A 21,820-nucleotide genomic window follows, 5' to 3' on the forward strand; every position below is an offset into this window, starting at 1 on the left:
AGTAGGAACAATAACAGCACCAATCTGTAGGGATGATGTGAAGATTAAATGAGTATATATAGTATAGGGGTATAAAATGTTCAGAATAATGCCTGGCACTTGGTAATATTGTGTAAGCACTACTATTATGATGATTTCTTATGTGCTTATCATGAAGATTAAAAGAGATCAAGGTCATGAAAAGTAGCTGGCCTATAGTAAACCTTCAGTAAGTCTCTAATTTTGGATAAAAGGTGAGCTTTACCCTAAAAAGTGTCTGAATGCAAATAAGGCAGAAGATCTAAGCAAACTCTGCAAGAAAACGTAAGTAGCTGATCTGAAGTAAGCATTACTGGGCCAACCCATTATCACAGTCCAATACTAATCCAGGTTCTCTCACTGGGGACATTTTCCAGGCCCGGTGATAATGAAAGAAAGGGTGGTCTCACTGGTTAGAACAGGCAGAGAGCAGAGATTAATCCTGTGGCCAGGAATTGAGCAGAGTGGCTGTCAAGACAGGGAAGCCTCAGAGAGGGAACCCTGGGAGTTTTCATGGAAATTCCCCTTTAATGCTTAGCCAACTCCTGGACCTTCTAATTTTAGGTGAGACTCCAGGAGGCTGGCAGCGAACAGCAACTGTACATGTCAGAACTGATGAGAAGTTATGAAGCTTGCATAGTTCTGGGGAGAGACAACTGGTGTTTGGGTCCAGCCAGAATAGACAGACTTTGATGAACTCCCTGGGCATTCAGGTGAAACTCTAAAAAGGCCATCTTCTAGGATAAATGAAATGCCATATGAGTTTCTATAGAATTAAGGTTACATTCTAGGAGTAAGGACAAAACAGAAATAAACTTGCCCTAAGAAAAACTAAAATCAGCCTCCAAAAGATCAAGGAGATCCACCAGTATTTTAACTGCCTATCAGATTAAAACTCAAAACTTTTAGTAAGTAGGTAAGTCTCCACAACATAACATCTATAATATCCAGCATAAAATTAAAAATTAATAAAAATGCAAAAAAGCAGGAAAAAATAATAATTAATAGATAAGATAGTCAATAGATACAGACTCAAAGATGATCCTGGTTTTGGCAGACAAAAACTTCAAAATAACTATGATCAACATGTTAAAGAAAACAGAGAAAAGAGTAGACAAAATGGATTAAAAGAATGTTTTTGAATCTTTTTGAATATAATGTTATTTTAACAGAGAGTTAGAATCCATAGTAAATGAACCCTCTAGAATTACAAAACACCAATATCTGAAACTAGGAACTCTTTGAATTTGTTTAATAGCCAGTTGAACACAGCAGAAGACAGGATAAGTAGAATTGAAAACAGATCAATTAAAAACGGAAGCACGGGAGAAATGGAAAGAACAGAATGTAAAGGAGATGTGGGAGATGAACAGAAGTCTCAGAAGGAGAGGAGAGAGTATATTACAGAAACAATACTTTAAATAATAATGAAGAATTTTCCATATCTCATCAAAGACATCAACTCACAGATTCAAGCAGCTCTTCCAATACTACGCAGGATAAATATAAACTCACCTAGGCATATCAAAGCCAAATGGCTGAAAATTAAAGATAAGCAGAAAATATTAAAAGCAACCAGTTAAAAAAAGACACATTACCATCAGAAGAATAACATTAAAAATAATCACTGACTTTTCAATAGGAAATATGGAAGCTACAATCCAATGAAATATCTTCAGAGTAGTGACCTGAAAAGACTACTCATTTATAATTCTATACCCATTGAAAATATATTTTTAAAAATGAAGGTAGTGGGAAGAGAAACAGCTAAGTGGTAGATCCCACACTTAGCATGCATGAGTTCCTAGGTTCAATCCCCAGGACCTCCATAAAAATTGATTAATTAATTACTTAAATAAAATAAAAATGAAGGTGAAATAAGGACATTTCCAGACCACTAGAGCTGAGGGAATTTATTGCCAGTAAACATATACTCCAAGAAATATTAAAGGATGTTTTCCAGACTGAATGAAGTTGAAAGCATGAAGGTGCAAGGAAAATAAACAGCCTGAAAATGAGTTTTAGGAAGACTTTCATTTTTTTATCAAAAAAAGAGTCCTTAAATTTAAAACTTGTATTTGTTCTTAAAAACATTAGAGAACCTGAAGACAAAGACAGGTAAGTGAACAAATTCCAGAGAAAGTCAAGACCAGTATCCACACTGAGCAAATACTGGAGAACGTAAGAAGTGGTGGTCACCTATTCTAATAATAGGTAAATAAATATTCCTAAAAGTAAAAATCCCATATGGCAACCTGAAGCTACAAGAAGGAATGAAGGGCACTGTAAATATTAAATATGTGGATAAATATTATCAACTGTGTTTTCTATTTCACTAAAAGACCAGTGACTATTCAAAGCAATAATAATAATAAAGTATTAAACATTTTATATTATATATCCATATATATATATAAGGATACACACTTTAACACCAGAGAAACCATTGCTTAAAATCTAATAGAAGAGATAAAGTGGAATACTGAAAATATGTGAATAATTCAAAAACGGCAGGTACTAAAGACTGTATTGCATCCCCCCAAAATTCTTATACTGAAGCTCTATCAGTGTGACTGCAAATGGGGAAAGAGTCTGCAATCACCTCTGCAACAAGGTGATAAAGGTTAAATAAGGTCCTAAGGGTAGGGCTGTTGCCCTTATAAGAAGAGGAAGAGACACCAGAACTCTCTCTGCCATGTGAGAACATAGCAAGAATACAGCCATCTGCAGTCAGGAAGAAAGCCTTCACCAGAAATAGAATCAGCTGGAATCTTGATCTAAGACTTCTAGCCTCTAGGACCATGAGAAAATAAATTTCTGCTGCTTAAGTGGATGGTATTTTGTTATGGCAGTCAGAGCTGACTAATATGGCAGGAAAGGAGAAGTAAGGAAAAAGTTACAGATGGTACAAACAGCAAGATGGTAAATTTAAACCCAACCAATCTCAATAATCACATTAAGTGGAAATGGTCTATATGACTCCATTTAAAAGATAAATAGTGTCAAAGTGAAAATACTAATTATTAGAGATAGTGACTACACTTTAAACATAAAGGCAGAGATAGATTAAAAGAATGGCCATGTACGTAAGTACAGACACCAAGCTCACATTAATATTCCTTTAAGAGGTAGTCTTTTATAATATTCATAAAATGACCTATTTGAAGAATAAAGGGCTTTTGCTTTGGGGGTTAAAAAAAGAAGAAGAATGGTAAAAGATGTACCATGAAATCACTAATCATAATAAAGCCAGTGTGGCTATATTAATATTAGAAAAAGTAGGGTCAAATACAAGGAGTATTAGCAGAGATAAATGATTCATAAAAATAAGAGTCAGTTTATCAGGTAGATATAACAATCTTAAATGTGTATGTATGCAATAACATTGATTCAAAATATATTAATAAAAACTGACAGAACTAAAAGAAAAATAGATAAAACCACAATCAAAGTTAAAGATTTTAACACTTCTCTCTTAATAACTGATAGAACAAACAGCCAAAAAATCAGCAAGGATATAGACTTGACTTTGAAGAACTCAGCAGCCAAGAATTACACAACACACATTCTTTTCAAATGTGCATGGGACATTCATCAAAATATTCCATTATCCTAGGCCTTACAGCAAATTTCAACAAATTTTAAAGAACTGCAATCATACAGGGTATATTTTTGATCACCGTGGAATTAAATTGGAACTCTATTATTCTTCTGGTTTCTCTTTCATCTTCCTTAGTTCTTCCCTCTCATTCTTTCTTCCCTTCTTCCTTTTTTCTTTACAATTCCCTTCCTTCTCCTTCTTTTGGGTTTAATTGCCATTGTCTTTTTTTTTTTAACTTCTTAAGGCGTAAGATTAGATCATTGATTTTAAACCTTCCCTCTTGTCCATTATAAGTGTTTAAAGCTGTAATTCCCTCCTAAACACTGCTTTAGCTACATCACATAAATGTTAATATATTGTTTTCATTATTGTTCAGCTAAAAATATTTTCTAACTCCTTTTATGATTTCTTTCTTAGTCTATGGATTATTTAGAGGTGATTGCTTAGCTTCCAAATTGAAAAAAAAATTTTCTAATCACTGGTGATAAAAGTCAGAATAGTAGTTTCCTGGGGCAGGATGGAGGGCATAGGAATGCAGATATTGGTAGAAAAGAAGCAGGAGGAAACCTTCAGAGAAACATTCTATACCCTGGTCCTGGGTGGTTGTTACATGGAATATAAACTGGGAATATTCATCAAGCTATACAGTTGTGGTTTATATACTTTATGTAAACTGTAACTCAGTTTAAAAAAAAACCCAAGGAATTAAATAAATTCAAGTAGTGAAAAAGGAAAAATATTATACAAGTCAAAAACAAAAATTCATACTTATCGAGTGCTCAGTAGGCATCAGGCACTGATTGAAGAGGCTACAACAATGACCAAAACAAATTCCGTAGTACAGCAAAAACAAACCGACATTAATAACAACATAAATATAAATCATTATATTTTAGTCAATAATAGCTACTGTATCTTGAGTTCCTATCATTTGTCAGGCATATTTACTTTTTATCTCATTTAATCTTGTGAAATAGATATTATCTCCACTTTACAGATGAGGAAACAAAGGCTGATAAAAATAACATAAGTTGCCTGATGTCACACTAGCACAACCGGATTTCAAACTCAGAGCTCTCTGATACCAATACTCATACTCTTAGCCCCATCTCATGGCTCCCCTTCAATTTTTTTTCTCACGGCAGATCTATTTGTACCTTGTGGCAGTTTTATTTCATATATTTTGCTGTTACTTGTATTTTCTATTTCTTTTCTTTTTTCTTTAAAACAAACAATTATTAAAGAATGCTTGGAGGGAACATCCAGGGCTCTTAAGCAAGGTGGAGCTGGGAGAGGCTCAGCAAATATAACACAGTACAAGAATACAGGATGTCTTTTGATCTGCGAGGAAAGCAGCTGCCAGCATATGTGGCTTCCCCAGCTAGACTGAGGGCAAATGCTACTCACTCAGCCCCCTGCAGACCAAAGCCCAGGACCAGAGCATCTGGGTAAACAGGGTAGGATCTGCTGGGAATATACCTGTGTACGTAAAGGACTGTGTCTCCTCACACAACTGTGTACAGGCCACAGTTCAGAAAGAAGAGTTAATGAACCATGACAATGATTTTGAATATAGTCCCTCCCATAGGGTATCACTCAGTAGTATCAAATATGGTAGGTTTGTGTTTTTTCCCTACCCTATCTGGTTTAACAAAAGGTTCAAAACCCCAACTAAACCAAATGCATAGGAAATGGGGATTCTGAACAATGTATTTCCTTAGTAACCTTGGCTGTTTTAATCCTTACCGTTCTTCTTAACACTACGGTCTAATGATGCATTAGCTGCATAAATACTATTTCACATAATCCTTGCAACCATCCTCACAACCAGGTTGGTGATAATATTTCCACTTTATAGATGAGGAAACTAATCCTCAGAGATGATTAAAAAAATAATAATAACTTGACCAAAGTCACCCTCTATGTGCAGAGTTAAGATTCAAAGTCTTCTGACTTTGAGATCAATGTTCATGCCACAAAATTCATTCTCTTTTGGTATGGAATATATCTTAACACCATATTCCTTCATTTTCCAATCTTATTAGCTCCCTTGTAACACACATAATTGAATTTTTGATGAGTCAAACCTGACATCTTGAATATGACTAAATATAAATATATATGTGTAAGCGACTGAAGTAAATGTGTTCTGATCCCAAAATACCAGAGTAGTTTTGTGGTTGATATGGTATTTTTTTTAAATAAGCTCTAATATTAATACATTTTCTGTGATTTGCCTTTTTCAGTAAACTAGGTATATAAAATACTTTGGTTAACTGAAATATTACTGCACTGCCATAAGAACCGAGTCAAATGTAGAATGACCAACCATCCTGGCTTGTCCAAAACGCCCTCCCCAGTGTGGGTGGGCATCATCCAATCCACCAAGGGTCTGAATAGAACAAAAATGTGGAGGAAGAGGGAATTTACACTCTCTCTCTGTCTGACTGCTGGGACACTGGTCTTCTGCCCTCAGTGTTCCTGGCTCTCAGGCCTTCAGACTCCAGCAAGAATCTACAACATGGGCTATCTGGCTTTGAGGGCTTCAAACTACACCACCAGCCTTCCTGGGTCTCCAGGCTGCAGAGGGCAGACTGTGAGATTTCTCAGTCTCTGTAATCGCATGAGCAAATACCTTACCATAAATCTCTTTATCTATATCTACATCTATATATCAGAGTTCTCCAGAGAAACAGAGCCAATCAGATATAGATATATATATGAAGATATTTATTATAATAAATTATCAACAAGCTGAAGAACCAGGAAGGCTAGTGGTGTAATTCAATCCAAGTCCAAGGCCAGAGAATGGAGGTGCTGATGACTTAAGTCCCGATCTGAGTCTGAAAGCCCCAAAACCAGGAGCAATGATGTCCAGGGACAAGAGAAGATGGATGTCCCAGATGAAGCAGAGGGAGAGAGAGTTCACCCTTCCTCTGCCTCTTTGTTCTATTCAGGCACTCAACTTTAGATCAGATGAATGCCTTCTCACACTGGGGAGGTCAATCTGCTTTACTCAGTTCATGAATTCAAAGTTAATCTCCTCAAGGGGAGGGTATAGCTCAGTGGTAGAGTGCATGCCTAGCGTGCACAAGGTCCTGGGTTCAATCCCCAGTACCTCCACTAAAATAAATAAATAAATAACACCCCCCCTCAAATTAATCTCTTCCAGAAATGCCCTCATAGACACATTTAAAAATAACAGTTAATAATAATTTTACCAGCTATCTGGGCATCCCTTAGCCCAGTCAAGTTGACACATAAAATTAACCGTCATATATATATATATACACATACATATATTCTTTTGGTTCTGTTTGTCTGGAGAACTCTGATTAATACATAAGGACAGTCAAGAAAAGAGGGGATTGAGATAAACCATTCCCAGAAAAGAGAAGTGCACCCTAAGTGGAAAGATACTGAAAAGACAGTCCTGGTCCATCAGGGTACTGACTAGTGAAAGACTTAAAGAGGCAGTCCTGGGAAGGCAAAGCTTCTAGGAGAGAAAAGGAAATGAAAGGAGAGCTGGTGACTGTGTAGTAAAGGCAAAAATAAGCAAGAGGAAAATTTAACATCCTACAAGACAAAAAAATAAAAATCAAGGATACAAACCCCTTCCCTTAATCTCCAAAAAATGTTTTAAGTCCATTGATGAAAGAAACTACACTTAGCTATATCAACAAAAGATGGTATTCTTGAACTAGGAATCTTGTAAACCACCCCAAACCATCAAACCTGTTCACTAATTGCAAAGATATTATACAAAGCTACTATAAAGGGGAAAAAATAAGAATCAAAACTTTTTAGCTTCAAGAGGATGAACAGACAGAGATTCCTCAAAAAACTAAAAAAAGACTTACCATATGACCCAGCAATTCCACTCCTGGGCGTATATCCAGAGGAAAATATAATTCGAAAAGACGCAAGTAACCCAATGTTCAGAGCAGCACTATTCATAATAGCCAAGACATGGAAACAACCAAAATATCCATCAACAGATGACTGGATAAAGAAGATGTGGTATATTTATACATGGCATACTACTCGGCTACAAAAAGGACTAAAATAATGCCATTTGCAGCAACATGGATGGACCTGGAGATCATCATTCTAAGTGAAGTAAGCCAGAAAGAAAAAGAAAAATTTCATGTGATTTTGCTTATTTATGGAATTTTTAAAAAAGGATAGAAATGAACTTATCTACAAAACAGAAGCAGACTCACAGACACAGAGAACAAACTTACGGTTACCAGGAGGTAAAGGGAAAGAGAAGGGATAAATTGGGAATTTGAAATTTGCACCTCTTGGGGAGTGATAGAAATGTTACCTATCTTGACTGTGGTGGTGGTTTCATTGGTATATACATCTATCAAAATAATCAGATTGTACATCTGAAATATGTGTAGTTTACTGTTCAAGAATCATACCATAATAAAAGTGTTAAAAGAAAAAGAGAGTGAGAAGACAAGCCAAAAACTGGAAGAAAATATTTGCAAAAGACATATATAGTAAAGAATCATTATCCAAAATACAAAGAACTTCTAAAATTCAACAATAAGAACACAACCAACCAAATTAAAAACTGCGCAAAAAACCCAAAACAGATACCTCACAGAAGAAAATATACAGCTAGAAACTAAGCATATGAAAAGATGTTTAACAGCATATGTCATTAGGAAATTGCAAATTAAAGCAACAATGAAATTCCACTACATACCTATTAGAATAGCCAAAATCCTAAATACTGACAATACCAAATTTTGGCAAGGATGTGAAGCAACACAAATTCTCATTCATTGCTGGTGGGTATTCAAAATGGTACAGCCACTTTGAAATACAGTTTGGTGTGTGTCTTACAAAACTAAACATCCTTATATAAGTGTACTCTTTGGTATTTACCTAAATGAGCTGAAAACTTCTCTTCACACATTGATGTTTACAGTAGCTTTATTCATAGTTACCAAAACTTGAAAGCAACCAACATATCCTTCACTAGGTAAATGGGTAAATTGTAGAACATCCAGACAATGAAATATTATTTAGTACTGAAAAAATGAGTTATCAAGCCATGAAAATTCATGGAAGAAACATATTACTAACTGAAAGAAGTCAATCTGAAAATGCTACATACCAAATGATTCCAACTATGTAACATTCTGCAAAAAGCAAAACTATGGAGGCAGTAAAAATTAGTGGTTGATAGGGTTGGGAGATGGGAGCATGAGATGGATGAATAGGTGGAACACAGGATTTTTAGGCCAGTGAAACTATTCAGTATGACACTATAATTGTAGATACATGTCATTATACATTTATCTAAACCCATTGTATGTCCCAACACCAAGGCTGAACCCCAATATAAACTATGGACTCTGGGTGTTAATGATGTGCCAATACAGGTTCATCAATTGTAACAAATGTACTACTCTGGTACTGGATGTTAATGGGGAGGGTGGGTGTGTGAGAGCCAGGAGTATATGGGAAATCTCTGAAATTTCCACTCAATTTTGCCGTGAACTTAAAACTGCTGTTTAAAAAAATCTATTAAAAAGTTTTTAGATAATAAAAATTTCTCCAAAAAATTAGTCATTAAGCAGACAAAAGCCTGTACTTAGCTATCCAAACTGAATTACATGTCTATAAGCAAGCATACAGGGGATGGGGCACAGGGGACATCATAAATAAAAAATTCAAAAACCAAGAACAGAAATGGATTTTGTTTAATACATAAAGAAAAGAAGAAATAAAATAAGAGTTGATTGAAGTCAGAAAAATAAAAGGCAAAGACAAAAATCATATAAGAAATGGAGTCTAAATTATAAGATACCCAAGGAGTAATGTATTTGAACAAAAGTTTAATAAGGGGCAGTGAATAGCATAAAGAAAACAACCTAGCAAATGAAATGAAAAAAAAAAAAGCAAAAAAGGTTAGAAAGAAAGTGGTGGAAACGGAAGCCAGAGAAATAAAGAACCAACATATTATACTTGGTGTTCCTAAAGACTAAAAACAAAGGAACAAAAATAATATTTACAAGCATAATCTAAGAAAACTTTCCCCAAACAAACAAACAAAAAAGACCTGAGTCTACATAAACCTGTAAGGCACCTACCAGGAAAATTCGTCTGAAACAATCAACTCAGACATATTCTAGTAAAATTTTTAGGCTTTAAGGATAAAGTAAAAATTCTAAGCACTTCTAGGAAAAAGATAAAACAGCTTACTTTTCAAAAGCAACATACAAATCAAGGAAAGAATGAAATAGCATTCCACAGCAATTCATGAACAAAAAGTGTGAATCAAGAATTTTACATCCTGACAAGCTGGCTTTCAATTATTAAGGCAATTATTAATTTTCATTAATAATTTTAAAAGTTATAAACATATAAAAACTCAGGGAATTCTGTACCTATGACTCCCTTTTAAAGAATCTAGTAAGGATTGACCTTCATCCAATCATGAGATAATTTGGGGAAACTTCAGCAAAGGGATTAATTTAATCCATTTAATGGTAGGTCTAATGCTAACCAGGGTGGGAGAATAAGATACAGAAATAATACAAGTTAAAAGATAGGAGAAAGGAGAGAGGAAGAGAAAAGAATAAGTTCATTACCTGTTGTATAAGCAATAGGTAGGAATCAACAGATATTACTGAAAACTAAAAAAAAAAAAAAAGATAGTAAAATGTATTTCTTAAAGGGACTAAGGGCACTGAAAAAAAGGCATAAACAAAAGGACAAAACTGCAAATCTTCCTAAATACCAAAAGAAGTTAAAAGTTTTAAAAGAGCAAAGAATACTTATCTTAGTGAAATACAATAAATATAACATAATGCATCCAGAAGTTATAAAATAATGACATATAGAAACCAAATATATCAATCACATCAATAAATATCAATGGGCTTAATTCATTTAATATAAGAAAAAGATTTTCAATTTGACTCACAAAGTAAAAACCAACTATATACTGTATCCAAGAAAAAGCTCTAGAACAAAGTAATTCAGAAAGGCTAAAAATAAGGGAATTAGCAAAAGTATACTAGGCAAATGGAAACAATAGCAAGGGGTTTCAGTCTTGGTATCAGACAAAGTAGCAAACTAGCATTCAAGCCAAAGAGCATTAAACATCACAAGGAACACTTTCTAATGCTAAAAGTCACAATTCACAATGAAGATATAATAGTTATTAACATCTATGTTCCAAATACCCTAATAACCAGCTTTTTTTTTTTAAGTGAAAGTAAGTTAGAGAGATACACACTCCATAAGCAGAATGTGGGCCATCTCAGAAAGGTGAGAGGAAGAGAAGCCAAGAGGTGTAGGGTGTTTAAAGTAAAAGTGGATACACACTCCACAGACAGAGTGCAGGCCGTCTCAGAAGGTGAGCGAGATGGAGCGAGAGCGACCACGAGGTATGGGGACTAACCAGCTTTTTAAAGCAGAAACTACAGGAGACACAAGGAGACAGATAGAAATATATTTTACCTAGGTGATTCTAATACAACATTTTCAGTGTAAGCCAGAATAGACAACATATTGATAAGGTCACAGAATACTTAAAGAACATAATCAATAAGGAAGAGCTAATGGATATGCATTAATTTTACATCCTGATAATACAGGATTCATCTTCTTTTCAAGCACAATGGAACATCCAAAAAAATTGGTCATGATATAGGGCCACAAAGAAAACATCTGAAACTTTGAAAAATCTTCTGTTGAACATCTCTTCAAAAAAGACCCAAAAACAAAAACACTCTTCAGTAAGGGGAAAATATAAAATGTAATCACAGAATTTATAAGATATAGTGATAATGAAAATACTACATATCAGAATTTATGGGCTACATTTAAAGCAGTGTCAGAGAAAATTCATAAAATATTTATATCTATAAAATAACAGGATAAAAATTAATTTAACTTTCAACTCAAAAAATGAGAAAAAACAAAGCAAACCAAGAAAGTACAGGGAAGAAGATATTAAAAATAAAGGCAGAATGAATAAGGTAGAAAAGAGAAAAGCAGTAGCTCTAATTAAAAAATCAGAATAGCATTTTTTAAATTAAAAAATAAATAAGCCACTAGCTAACTTAATCAAGGGTGAAAAAAAGGACGAAGCACAGGTATGCAAACTAAGACACGGCAAAGGGAAAATAACCACTGAAACACAAGAAAATTTAATTATCTGAGAAACTACTTTGCATATTTCTATGCAAATAAACTTGAAAACCAAGACATAAATAGATGATTTCCTAGGAAAATATAATTTACTAAAATTGATCTCATTAGAAACATAAAGCTTTAATAGGCCAATTTCCATAGGAGAAACAGAGAAAGTTATCAAGGCCCAGATGCACTGGGCAGTTTCACAGGAGAATTTAAATCATCAATGACCATAAAGTCCCAATACCACAAAAATTGTTTCCCAGTTTAAAACTGAAAGAAAACTTTGAAATGCTATTTATGAAGCAAGTATGACATTGATACCTAGACTGAATAAAGACAATACCAAAATAAAATTACCATTTAACATATATAACAGTAAAGCTATCCCACTTAGAATAGCGACAAACAAAATACTATGGAATAAACTTAACAATAAATACGCAAAAATGTTAGGAAAATTTTAAACACTCCTGAAAGACGCAAAGGTAGATTTTAACAAATGGGAAGACTTTTCTTCTTCTTGATAGGATTATTTTAACAGTATAAATATGTCACTTTTTCCTGAGTTAATTTATAAATTTAACACAGTCTCAATGAAAAGATCAACTAGTGTTGTTGTTTTTTTTTTCCCCTTTTCTTTTCTTTTTTTTTTTAATGGAGCTAGACACATAGAAAGGAAATAAGGAAGAAGAAAGGAAAGAACAGTCAGGAAAACATGAAAAAAGTAAGTAAAACTTAAGGACCTGAGAGGCGTGGGGGAATTAATCCTACCAGATATTGAAGATATTTAAATCCTTGTAATTAAAATAGTATATTATTCACTTACAAATACAGAGGCCAATTTACTCTCAAATCACTGAGGCGAAGATGAATATTTTAAATTAATGGTGTTAGGATAACTGGATAGCCATTTGGAAAAAGATAAACTTAGATCTACATCTCATATCACACACACAAAATAAACACCCAATGTAAAACATAAAATCATACTGCATTACAAGAAAGTTTGGGCAAATTCCTCTATAACCTAGGTATAGGAAAGTTCTCTGACAATGGCTCAAAATCCAGATGCATTAAAAGAAACACTGATATATTTGATGATATAAAAATTTCACATGGCAAAAAAATTCTAAGCAGAGTCAAAGGATAAATTAAGAAGTGAGAGAAACTATAAGCAACATGCATCACAGAAAAAGGGCTAATATCCCTAATTCATAAAGAATTCTTAAAAGTAATGGGAAAATAAAGATTAAAAAATCGATAGAAAAAAAAGAGCAGATACATGAACAGATAATTTATATATGTGCATATCATTTTATATTTTAAATAATATATATACTTAAAATTTTAAATAATACATTTTAAATAATATATATATTTAAAATGTAAAGTGATAAAGAGGTGAAAAAAATATAAAAGAAAAGTTAAAGACACAGAAGAGAGATTTAGAAGATGCAATATTCCTCTTACTTGAGTTCCAGAGGCAGAAAACAGTTGGAGGAAAGAAATAAGCAAAGACATGACAGAAAAATATTCTAAGCCTAAAAGAGACTTGAATCTTTAGGTCAAAGTCCCAGCAGAAAGAAAGAAAAAGATTTGACACTTTAAACCTACAAAACAAAAAGAAAAAATCACAAACGCTTCCTATGTGGAGAAACAGCTTACCTATTAAGGAATGAGACTTGGGTCCTGTGAGGAGGATCAGCCTTATCAGCAACACTAATGCTAGAAATCAATGGATCAATGTCATTTTACATTAAAAAAAAAATTCCATACTCAGACAGATTGCCAATCAAGTGGGAAGTAAAAATGCAGCCATTTTCTGATATTCAAGATCTTACTAGATTCACTTACCATACACCCTTTCTGAAAAAGAAATAACTGGAAAGATTTTTTTTTTAATGAAAATGAAATCTAAAGCAGAAGGAATGACTTTCCCAGTGAGAATAAAAAGCAGTCCAAGGTTGACAGCTCAAAGCATGTTTAGACAGCAACCTGAATTAAAAAATTAGGCCAGAGGGGCTCAAAGGAGTTATCTCCAAGAAGAAAATGTATGTATTACACAAACTCTATGATAAAGAATCTGCAAGATATCAGTAATGTGATAACGAGATTTGCCATTCTATAAACAAGAGAAAAGAAAGGTGATTACAAATGCTAGGAGAAAGGGTATATAAAAAGTAATTGCCTGAGTCTGAAATGAATTAAATTGTAGCACGATTTTGAGCAACTCATGGAGTGTGAGAAAAGAAAACTCATTTCACCTTAACATTTGTAGCATTCTCTTTTGTGTGACACAGGGTTTAATGACACAGGATTACATCTCTTACGCTAGAGGTCTGATCATATTACATAAATAAAAGCATTTTACTAATTTCTATTATTTAAAATCAACCTAAAATCAAAGAAAAATATTTATAGTAAAAATGTAAAATACATTATAAATCACTTGAAGGATAAGAGAGAGTAAAGAAAGACGCAAATGCATAGTAGAAAAATTAGTGGATACAATTGGCCCTCCATACCCGCAGTCCACATCCACAGATATGCAGGGCTGACTGTACTCTGCCACTTTGTGTAAGGAACTTGAGCAAAGGCAATTTTGGTATCCACAAGGGTCTTGGACCCAATTACCTGTTGATACTGACTGGTGGCTGAATCACCAGACAGAAGTTAAGTGTGTTGTTTAAATTTATAATGGTAACCATTACATGATCTAAAAACAATTACGTAACTAACAAAAATTACGAGGTGAAGAGAGCAAGACGAGAGAAGCATGATAAATAGGCAAAATTCATTTTCCACAGGGAAGAATCACAAGATATCATCTAAAGTTGATATGCCAAGAAATATAGACATAAATTTGTAAGTCAGATCATGGACATGGCCACACAACATTATCTGAAAGCTTCCTGATGTGGAAATGGCATGAGCCAGGAGCCAGGAAATCTAAGTTCTAAGTTTTGCCTTTCACCAGTTATGTGAATTTATACATGTTTCTTCCTTCTACCTGATCTTAATATCCATCCATCTCTGTAAATGTGGACAGTACTCAAAGTGTGGTCCTTGGACCAGCAGTATCAGCATCTCCTGGGAGTTTGTTAGAAATGCAAATTATTCCACCCCACCCCAAACCCACTGAATCAGAAACTCTGGACTAGGACCAGCATCTGTGTTTCAGCAAATTCCCTAAATGATTCTGATGCATGCTAATAATTGAGAACTAGCATTAGGGGCCAGCAAACTACAATCCATATGCCAACTCCACTCTACTCCCATTTTGTAAACAAAGTTTAATTGGAACACAGCCACAGATACACTCAGTTGCTTGCGTATTGTTCATGGTTGCTTTGAGCTACAACAGCAGAGGTCAGTAGTTGAGACAGAGACCATAAGGCCTGCAAAGCCTAAAATATTTACTCTGATTCTTTTTTTTTTTTCCTTTAAAAATAATTTATTAGCGTTGAATCACAAAACACAGGGAAGACACAAGGGCGATGCCTGTGACCCCCTGGCTGCACTTCCCTTCCACAAACACCTCTGTAGACACCGGACTCCTGCTGCCCAAGCATTCGCTCACGTCCTAACAGCTGCAGAGTATAGTAACCAGCCCTGTGGGAGGTTTAAGCAGACGTAGGGGTCCCTTCCAGTTAGTCTTCCAGCTCCCCGTTACCAGTCCTGATGCTGCACTGGTTGTTCCAACTGTCACAAATGAGTTGGTCACAGGCAAACTATGCCTATAGCCCTTAGAGCTCTGTAAAGTTTAAAACGGCCTTTCCTAAACAGCACTAAGGTCCGTCCCCTTGGTGTCCCCAGCCTTCTAAGCCCTGGGCTGCCTGTGGCACCTGGATGGCAGGCCCTGGGGGTCCCCACATCCTATGGCGGCGATGGAGGAAGGGCAGGCCAGGCCAAGCGTGAAGAATAAACAGTCAATTTTACTGGGCTCAGACTAGGAGTCCATGGGTCTTGAGGACCTCTGTGAATTTGTCGATTTTCTTCTCTATATTCTTTTCAGCCTGCTTCCGTAGCCTCATGAGCTGCTGCTTCTTCCGGTAATGGATCTTGGCCTTCTCTTTCCTCTTCTCCTCCAGGGTGGCTGTTACTGCCTGGTACTTCCAGCCAACCTCATGAGCCAGACGCCCTAGGTAGGCAAACTTCCAGTGTGGGCTTCAGACGCACACCCTTAAGGGCGGCAGGAGCCACCATCCGCTTTTTCTTGTCATAGGGTGGCGGGATCCCATCAAAAACCTTGAGGCGGTCCAGTGCAGCCTGGCCTCGCTTGGTCTTGTGGGGCAGCATCCTCGCACTGTCCGCCAAAAGATGCGGCTGGGGGCTCGGAAGTGGTAGGGGCCGCGGGAGGGGTTGGTGTTCATGCGCTTGCGGAGGAAGGCCAGGTACTTCAACTTGTTTCTGTAGAAATTGCCAGAAATGTTGATGCCCTCACAACGGACAACCACCACCTTCCGGCCCAGAAGCACCTGCTTGGCCACAATGGCTGCCAAGCGGCCCAGAAGATGGCCTCGGCCATCGAGCACCAATACCTGCCCCTCCGCCATCTTCGGCAACCGCCGGGGAAAGTGCTCTGATTCTTTACAGAAAAAGTATGATGACTTTTAACTTGGACTATTCTGATTGATAATAATTAGTGCACATCATTACTAAATGTAATGCAATGTTTATCATCCCAGTTAAGTTGTAAAGATTATTCAATCAGAAAGGTACTTGTGCTAATGCCTGGAGTCCTTTAATAAGGTATTTTGGACTAATTCTGAATCTTCCTTTACCATCATTTTCAGGATCTCTTAAAATAGTAAGTAATAAATAGTAAAAAGTCATAATAATTAGCATATAAGTAAATAGTATAAAATAATAAAATAAAATAAACAGTAAGAGTTAATACCCTCTCCGGCTCACAGAGTCAGGAAACTTCACTGACCACATAATGACTGGTAGAGAGCATGGTGTTTCCTGCTCTCCATCCAAAGCTTCATTTTTCAAAAGCAACATTCATTTTATTGATTAAAGAAAATTTATTTCTTTTCTTATTTTTAATCAAATTTACTGTAATATAAAGTATTCAGCAATTTGAATAAAAGATAATTTTAAAAGCCCACTGTCTCCAATTATATCTCAATTCTGGTTTCAGACCACTCCATTACCAAAACAACCCACATCACACAATAAATAGGGGAGAAAGCTGCTTTCTTGTTATGGGTTGTGACAATTTTTTTGTTTTTGGTATCTCAATAATTTTTTCTTCCAGTTTTATTGAGATATAATTGATATACAGCTCCGTGTAAGTTTAAGGTACATAGCAAAATGATATGATTGACATACATCATGAAGTGATTTTCACAATAAATTTGGTGAACATCATCATTTCAATAGAAAAAACTTTTCTCTTGTGATGAGAACTTAGGATTTACTCTCTTAACAACTTTCATATATAACATACAGCAGTGTTAATTATATTTATCACGTTGTACATTATATCCCTAGTACTTATTTATCTTATAACTGAAAGTTTCTACCTTTTGCCTGCCTTTATCCAATTTCCTTTCCCCACCTCCTGCCTCTGGTAACCACAAATCTGATCTCTTTTCTATGAGATTGTTCATTTGTTTGTTTTTGAAGTATAATTGACCTGCAACACTATGTTGGTTCCTGTTACATAACATAGTGATTCGATATTTTTATTCATTACAAACTGATTATCGCCATAAGTCTAGTTACAATATGTCACAATACAAAGATATTACATAATCATTGACTATATTCCCCACACTGCACATTTCATACCTGTGACTCATTTATTTTGCAACTAGTGTTTGTATTTCTTAATCGTCCTCACCTATTTCTTTCCTCCCCTCACCCACCTCCCCTCTGGCAAACACCTGTTTGTACTCTGTATCAATAACTCTGTTTCTGTTTTGTTACATTTGTTCATTTGTTTTATATTTTCAGATTCTCCACATAAGTGATGTCGTACAGTATTTATCTTTCTTTGTCTAACTTATTTCACTTAATATAATACACTCTAGGTCCATCCATGTTGTCACAAATGGTAAGATTTCTTTTTTTCAGCTAAGTAATATTCTGTTATATATATTTTACATATATGTGTGTGTGTGTACACACACACACACACACACCCCACATCTTCCTTATCCATTCATCTGCTGATTAACCTTAGGTTGCTTCCATACCTTGGCTATTATAAATAATGCTGCAATGAACATAGGGTTGTGTATAACTTTTCTAATTAGTGGGGTTTTTTTCTTCAGCTAAATATCCAGGGGTGATATTGCTGGATCATACGTTAGTTCTATTTTTAATTTTTTGAGGAAACTCCATAGTTTTTCATAGTGGCTGTATCAATTTACATTCACACTAATGGTACTATATGATTTAGAAATCTTTTCTCCACATCCTCATGAACACTTGTTATTTGTTGTCTTTTTGATAATACCCATTCTAACAGGCATGAGATAATATCTTGTAGTTTTGATTTGCATTTCCATCATGATTAGTGATGTTGAGTCTCTCTTCATGTGCCTGTTGGCCATCTCTATGTCTTCTTTGGAAAAATGTCTATTCAGATCCTCTGACCCATTTTTTTAATTGGGTTGTTTGTTTTTTTTGATGTTGACTTGTATGAATTCTTTGTATATTTTGGATATTAACCCCTTATCAGATATATCATTTGAAAATACCTTCTCCCATTCAGTAGGTGGCTTTTTTGTTCTATTAATAGTTTCCTTTGCTGTGCAAAGGATTTTTAGTATGATGTAGTGCCATTTGTTTATTTTTGCTTTTGTTTTCCTTGCCTGAGGAGACTTATCCAAAAGAATATTACAAAGACTGATGTCAAAGAGTAGACCACCTATTCTTTTTCTAGAAGTTTTATGGTTTCAGGTCTTATATTTAAGTTGTTAATATATTTTGAATTTATGTTTGTGCCTGATGTGAAAGAGTAGTCCGGGTTGATTCTTTTGCATATAGCTGTCCAGTTTTCCCAATACCACTTGTTGAAGAGGCTGGATTTTCCCCATACTCTTGTTCCCTTTGTCATAGATTAATTGCCCATATAAGTGTGGGTTTGATTCTGTTGCATTGATCTATGTGTCTGTTTTTGTGCCAGTAGCACACTATTTTGATTACTGTAGTTTTGTAGAGTAATTTGAAATCGGGGAGTGTGATACCTCCACTTTGTTCTTCTTTCTTAAGATTGTTTTGTCTATTCAGGGTCTTTTGTGTTTCCATATGAATTTTTAAATTATTTGCTACACATAAAATTGATAAACCTTTAGCCAGATTCAATAAGAAAAAAAGGGAGGGTCCAAATCAATAAAATCAGAAATGAAAAAGAAATTACAACCAATACCACAGAAATACAAATGAGTATAATTGATTACTACAAACAATTATATGCTAAAAATATAGACAACCTAGAAGAAAAGAACAAATTTCTAGAAATGTACACTCTCTCAAGACTGAACCAAGAAGAAAATAGAAAACATGAATGGACCAATTACTGGTAACAAAACTGAATCAGTAATTTAAAAAACTCCCAACAAACAAAAGTCCAGGACCAGATGGCTTCACAGGTGAATTCTACCAAACATTTAGATAAAAGGTAACACCTACCACCTGTTCCAAAAAATTGCAGGGGAAGGAAAACTTCTGAACTTATTCTATGAAGCCAGCATCACCATATATCAAAACCAGACAAAGATACCCCCAACAAGGAAAACTACAAGCCTATATCCCTGATGGACATACATGCAAAGATCATCAACAAAGTATTAGCAAATCAAACCCAACAATACATTAAAACAATGATACACCATGATCAAGTGGGATTCATCCCAGGGATGCAAGAATTTTTCAATATATACAAATTAATCAATGTGATACACCACATTAATAAATTGAAGAGTAAAAATCACATAATCATCTCACTAGACATAGGAAAAGCTTCTGACAAAATTTAATATCCATTTATGATAAAAATTCTCAACAAAGGGGGTATAAAGGGAATACAGCCCAACATAATAAAGCCCATTTATAACAGACTCACAGCTAACACTATACTCAATGGTGAGAAGTTGAAAGCATTTCCTCTAAGATCAGGAACAAGACAAAGATGCCCAGTCTAGCTGCTTTTATTTTAGTAGTTTTTAAAGTCCTAGCCACAGCAATCAGACAAGGACAAAATGAATAAAAGCAATCCAAATTGGAAATGAAGAAGTAAAACTGTCACTATTTGCAGTTGGCACGATACTATACATAGAAAATCCTAAAGGCACCACCAGAAAACTATTCGAGCATTAATTAATTCAGTAAAGTTGAAGGCTACAAAATTAATATCTGTTGCATTTCTATATACTAACAATGAACTATCAGAAAGAGAAATTAAGAAAACAATTCCATTTACAGTCACATCAAAAAGAATAAAATACCTAGGAATAAATCTAACCAAGGAGGTAAAAGACCTGTATTCAGAAAACCATAAGACAATGATGAAAGAAACTGAATACAACAATAACAGATGGAAAGATATACTGTGTTCCTTGATTAGAAGCATTAAAATTGTTAAAGGATCATACAAGCCAAGGCAATCTACAGAGTGACTGCAATCCCTGTCAAAATATCAATGGCATTTCCCACAGAACTACAGGAATTATCTTTTTTATAATTGATAATATCACTGAGTAAGACCGAATTCCAGATATTTATAACCACCAGCACCTGTAAATTCAAGCAAGGGGCTGTATTTTGAATGTTTAAGAAACCTGAATTGAACATACATCAGAAAAGGGAAAGTGGTCTCCTACCTGCACAGGGTAAATGACACAAGCAGGATATAGCACAGGTATTCTAAAACAATCATCTAAACAAATAAACAAAGAAAAGCTGTTATACTCACTCTAGGTCATTCTCCTGGGGAGAAACAATGTCAGACCCCTAGCTCTTACATTAGAAGAACAGGATCCTGGCATATTAAATTTTTTCTGCCCCCTAGTATAATCCATTAAAATTCTCTCCACATATAAGACTTACTGGCCACTGTCACTATTCATAATAAATCTATGGGGTGCTCTCTAATTTTACTCAGTTGAGTGCCAGAGGTCTGGCCTCTCAAGGCATCCTTCCTAAGGGCTCTGAAGCAAAACTGTCCATCTTGGACAAGACAGCAGCCTAAGGATAACTCACAGAGAAAAAAATGTGACAATGAGTGTGTATATGTCCATGAATGACTGAAAAATTGTGCTGAACACTGGAATTTGACACAACATTGTAAAATGATTATAAATAAATAAAAAATGTTAAAAAAAAAAAAGACAGCAGCCCAACAAGGTTCCCCACTCTGGACCTCTATCCTTAGAAGTCAGATGAATGATTACATTTTCTTGATTCTGGGGGAGCAATTCCATAGCCAGTCCAGGAAATACCATACCTTACCCTGGCTACTCAATCAAAGCAGCACTTTTCCATTAGTACTATTCAAAGCCACTTAAAAATGGGCTTTTCCATTGCCTTCATAACAGTAAGAGGCCCAGATTGAACTCACTTCTCTGACAAGGCTGGTTTCTAGAGCTGACAAGTTGTTATAATCCCATTCAGTCTACTAATACAAAGGAGCAAGTCTCATTATAATTCACAGGCCAAATAGTAACACTGTCTCCCCTCTCTTCCTCAAGTAGAACTGTCAGACAGCATTCTATCAGACAGCAGATCACAAAAGAGGACACACAAAAAATAGATTTAAAAATTTTAAAAAGAGGATACAACTCTTCTCACAGACTATTCATCTGGATCTCCAGAAGGAAAATAGACATAGATTCTTCAAACTTAAATAGGCCTCTCAACAGATTCCTTTTAGAAAAGGACCTTTACAAATAGCAAATAAAATTCACACTGTTATGAAATACAGCTCTTGTTACCATCTACAAAAAGTATTTTCTCTAATCCCTTTCAGGTAATGAACACAGAACTGGGAGTAAAACAAAGAAACTGAATAGAGAAATAGGG

General features: G+C 35.1%; 1 protein-coding gene and 1 pseudogene across 1 annotated transcript in view; both read right to left on the reverse strand.

Annotated features, from left to right (window-relative positions):
* The window catches only part of MCF2L2 (MCF.2 cell line derived transforming sequence-like 2), a 205,053-nt gene that overhangs the window by 136,648 nt on the left and 46,585 nt on the right, over positions 1 to 21,820 (reverse strand). The window lies entirely within an intron of this gene.
* On the reverse strand, positions 15,701 to 16,362 carry LOC102524651 (large ribosomal subunit protein uL13-like; annotated as a pseudogene).

This window comes from Vicugna pacos, chromosome 1 (genome assembly GCF_048564905.1).
Source record: "Vicugna pacos chromosome 1, VicPac4, whole genome shotgun sequence".
In the NCBI taxonomy this organism is placed as follows: Eukaryota; Metazoa; Chordata; class Mammalia; order Artiodactyla; family Camelidae; genus Vicugna; species Vicugna pacos.